This window comes from Heterocephalus glaber, unplaced genomic scaffold (assembly GCF_053883595.1).
Source record: "Heterocephalus glaber isolate CG9 unplaced genomic scaffold, H.glaber_assembly_v1.0 deba00001523, whole genome shotgun sequence".
Classification (NCBI taxonomy): Eukaryota; Metazoa; Chordata; class Mammalia; order Rodentia; family Bathyergidae; genus Heterocephalus; species Heterocephalus glaber.
In genome coordinates, this window is record NW_028258327.1 from 27,441,545 (window position 1) to 27,446,565 (window position 5,021).

Genomic DNA, 5,021 nt, shown 5'->3' on the forward strand with positions numbered 1-5,021 from the left:
GCATTTGCAGTTTTAGTAGCTATTGTCAATGTTCTTTTCATAGGATTGTTCCAGTTCTGAATTTTCAACAGCAAGATAACAAGAAGTTTTTCCAGAGCTCTCCTGAATTCTTCAACTAAAAGGAAGAGGAAAATAAAGCAACAGCAACAAAGAGCTCAAAAAATAAGAAACAATAGATTACTTGGGGAAAGTCACTATTTTAAACATTGAGACCAAAGGGAAATTCCCCTATGAATTCATGAGGAAAAGACATTGAGTAATTGAGAGCATTAATTAATCTTGTGTGTGTGTGTGTGTGTGTGTGTGTGTGTGTTTGTGGTACTGAGGGTTGAACCTAGGGCCTTGGAACTGGTCTACATCATCAACCCTTTATTTTTTATTTTGAAACAGGGTTTCACTAAGTTGCCCAGACCAAGCTCAAACTTGTGACCTCCCTACCTCTACTTCCCAGAGTGCTGGATATTAATTTCTTAACCACATCCTTGCAGTCATACAATAAGAAACTTAGTAGAAATGTTACTTATAACATTCTTCAGTGCAAGTTGACGGCACAATGTCCAAGCACAGTTTGTCAAAAGCAATTTAATGGAGAAACAAAAGAATGTGACCCCTAGATAATTTTTTTTCATGACTGTGACTTAACCAAAATAAATTTTAGAGTAACCAAAGCAATTGTGCTTACTATCTTCTAAGCACAAACTGTTATAAAAATAAGATCAAAATTGTATGTTCTCAGAAATGAATCTACAAGTATGTAAAAACTCAATTTTTATCCACAATTACAGAGCAAGTCTCAGACTCCCAAAAGTTTCTTGCAGGGGTAAATATGGTACACTACCCATACCTTGATAAATCCTATATAAATATTGTATCTTAAAACTATTAAGTTTGAATATCAGAGCATTAAGTTTAAATATTGAGCTGAATGGTACTTTTGACAAAGGCTGGGGCTGTAGCTCTGTGGTATAGCATAAGCTTAGTATCCTCTAGGCTTTGAGTTCCATCTTTCCCCCCTCCAATAAGTAAATAACAGAAAGGTACCATGCTAGTAAGAGAGCCTGAAGTTATTCTGTGTTGACTTGTAAAAGAAGAAATAGGTACTGTATTAACTATAGAAATTGTGGAAAATATCAATATATTTTAAAAAATTGGAATCCCCAGTTTTCATACACATATTTCTAACTTTACATAGAAATCCACAACATAAATATTCTAAACTTACTTAACTAATTGTTGTAGATTTAGTGTTTATGAATATAGTGATTCTTAAAAGTAATTTTTCAAATGTATTCCTTTAGAACAAAGATTCTTTTAGAACAAATTCTTAGAAGTGAAATTAGACCAAGGTCAATGGCTAACATTGTTAGAATAATAATTAAGTACAGGTTATTCAAAGCATTGGTCCAAATGCTTTCATAAATATTTTTGATAAGCTAGATATGTATCTATCTCATTTCATCTTGATAAGCAAGCTATATTCCATCAAAGATGATGTGAATTACAGAAATATATCCAGAAATTTAGAATTTATTGTAGTAAACTGAGACAAATATTAATTTTCTAGTCCATTAATTATATATAATGGAGAACTACTCTGCCACAGACAAGATAAATTTGATTCCTTTGTAGAAAAATATATGCACCTAGAGAATAGAAGTTTAAGTGAAATAAATTAAACATACAAGCCTATATATTGCATATTTTCTCATATCAGAAACTCAAAGTACAAATAAATTAAAGAGCAAAATAAAAAATAGAAAATAGAAAACAGGGAGGTAGACTTTTTCTGAAATGAAAGAGGAACAAAAGATGGAGAGAAGAGCAGATAATGAGACAAAAGAAAGAATTAAAATGTTTTGTACATTTATCAACTCCTTACAATGAATGTAATCATTGCTCACTGCATATATGTACCAATAAAAAAGAAAAAGAAATAAGTCCATTAATTATAGAGTTAAAGATTTCAGATCAGTTATTCCAAAGCCAATTCTATTATTTTTGACAGATTAGCTCCTACATTTAATTAAGTTAAAACACTTGGCCCAATACAGTAGGTCAATCCATTTTTATACCTACATATTACTTTCTTAATATTACTCTGTGACCTAAGTATCATTATTTCTGAAGCTTTTTTTTAAACAGTCTCAGAATGTAGGTGACTTACCCAAAACCAGGTATCCAGTAGGGAACAGAACCAGGACCAGGGCACAAGTCTGAATCTGAAGCCTCTCTTTTGATTTCTACTCTTTTCCAGCTGTGAGGCTTTCAAGAGATATTATTAATTTTCTTCCAATAAAATTTTTATGAATTTATTCTCAGTAATATGAAGTTTTACTAATAAAAAAACTTAATGCCAGATTGAGAAACTGCAGTATCTCATTGTGTATTTTGCACTTTTTAGATTCCTCTTGTTAATCTAGTCTGCACATACAGCAAGAGCTATCATTTTTTTCCTTCCAGTACTGGGGATTGAACCCAGGGCTTTTGCACTGAGTCTCCCCTGCCCCAACCCTTTTTGAGACAGGGTCTGGCTAAGTTGCCCATCATATCTTGAACTACTCATACCTTAGCCTCCCAGAGTGCTGAGATTATAGGCATGAACCACTGTGATTTTTTTAAAGGATAAATCATTTCATGTCAGTCATGTTTCCCCAATCCCTCCTCTCCAATGGCTTCTCATACCACTCTCAGAATATGCACTTCTTGCCTTGCATGCCTTCTCATAAGAAGTCCTATGCAATCTGGCCTCCACTATCTCTCTAAGCTTCTTTTCCTCCTGTTTCTTTCTAAATGTAGCTACATTGTCCTTCCTGCTATTCTTAAATATGTAAATGGTGCTCTGCTCCCATTTTAAAGACTTAGGGTTGTGGGCAGGAAACTGCTTCCCACAGACACTCTTATGGAAAACAGGCTAATTATTATTAGGTCTCTGCTGTATTGACATGTGGTCTTTGTCATGGTCCATTCAGGAAAGAGAAACACCAGTAATTTTAACAGAATTTAATATAAAGAATTACTGAAATAGTGGATTTGCTACCAGGAAAGGAACAGGGAATAATAAAGAATATAGAAATAGATTTAGGAACCACCCTCTGTCTCTTAGGCTGAGGTGGGGGAAGGAGTGAATTGGGGAGAGATCCAGTTAACATAAAGCAGGGCAAAGAAGGATGAATTTGGAGCCAAGAGGCAAAAAACTGAAAACAGACACACACCTCATTAAACAGGCCTCCTGGAACTATACAACCTAAAATAACACTGCCACCTCTCAAACCTTTCACTGTTTCTTTTCACAACCTGAAATACCATGTAGATTTTCAATGTTCTATGTAATGCCACCTTTCCCATATTACACCATCATGAGAGCAACTAGGGTTTGGCACTTGCAGTTGTCAATAAATATCAATTAAAGAAGGGATTAATGATGCCAGACTTTCTTTTTGCATGTTATTGTTTTAAAATATTGCTTTTTTGTGACTGTCTATTCCTATAGTTAACTATTCTGTAATTTGTTCTACTTTCATTATTTATGTGAATAAGTTGAAAATATGTTGACTGTCTCTTTATACTGACTATTCGTTTTTCTCAGGATGTCAATTAGATGCCATGTGTAGTACTTTTTTTACATTGTAAGCTTTACCAAAGTGAGAACTTCATGCATGTGAAAAAAATGGATATTACTAGAAATGGAGAAATCAGTATTCAATTACAAATTTAATTTGTACTGGTGAAACTTCTTAATTTCATTACCAATATTTTATCAATAGAAAAACTGCAATAGGCCTGAAATTCAAGGCTGTGATTTTGGTTTGGCAAAATGTAGTTTACTAACCATGACTGGCAAATATCAAAGTTCCCGTGAATTCTGTTTTGAGCCCTAATATTTGGTCTACCACAAAGATTAACTTCTCTTGAGCAGCAGCTGTAGCATCATTCATATATTAGCTTTCTAGAATCCCAAAACTCCCTTGGCTGGCTGTGAGAAAGCAAGTAGGAAGGTGGTCGTCAGATTTAAGACTGAGATTGAAGATCTTCAGGTGGCTGCCAAGGAACACATGAACGTCCCCCTACTCAGGGAGGAGAAGGTCACTCTTCCTTCCCCTTCTGCCCCATGAGTGCATCAACCCAAGTGCTCTTTCTCCACCACCTTAAACTTCTTGATTTATTCAAGTCTGCCATACACCCACAAAGATCATGTATTAGAATGGGAAAAAAGTGTTTTGAAAAATGCGGGTTTTTTTTATTTGTTAAAAGGTCTCATAAAGCCGCCTTGGTTTTACTCTGGGCTCTCTGAGCTAGAAACAACGGTTACCTACAGTTCTCATTCCCAAGAAGAGATCTTGATATATACACCAGTAAAAGGTTGAGGAAAAATGATTGATTTGGCCACATTTTAATTTTCAAAATTTTCTACTGAAAACATTTCTTTTCACATACATGCATATGGAATTTTTGAATCTAAAATCTTATCTATACTGAACAATAGCCCCAAGAAGACCAAGAGCCAGGGAAAGTCAGAGTGGCCAAATAATGATGTAGAATACAAGGAAGTCCCAGGAAATGGTTACACCAGGTACTTCTGAAATCGTAGATGTGGAAAGAACTTTTCAAAAGAAGGATTGGCTGAAAGTCTACTTTAGAAACATTAAAGTAATTCCCCTTTTCTGAGCATCCAGGTAACTCCCTTTTCCTCCTCCAAACAGACAAAAGCTTTGCTCTTTGGACTGGTTAAACCAAGACTCAAGCAGGTTTCACAGAAACCAAACATAGCTGAAGGAAAGATTCCCTACTAAAAATGCGAGAACTAAGTGAACACCTACTCTTGTTTATCTACTTCTAATCAATTCCCAGTGTTCTGAAATGTGGTTTGTACTCTTAAGTCAAGGGTTTGAAAGATTTCTTTCTGGATAAATTGAACAGCAGAAATATCTATATAAATTAGCAGATAGAAATCTTCCAATTATATAGGTGAGTTCTTGCAAAATCACTCTTGTATAAGGCTTTCCTGTCAAGCAGCTCTATCT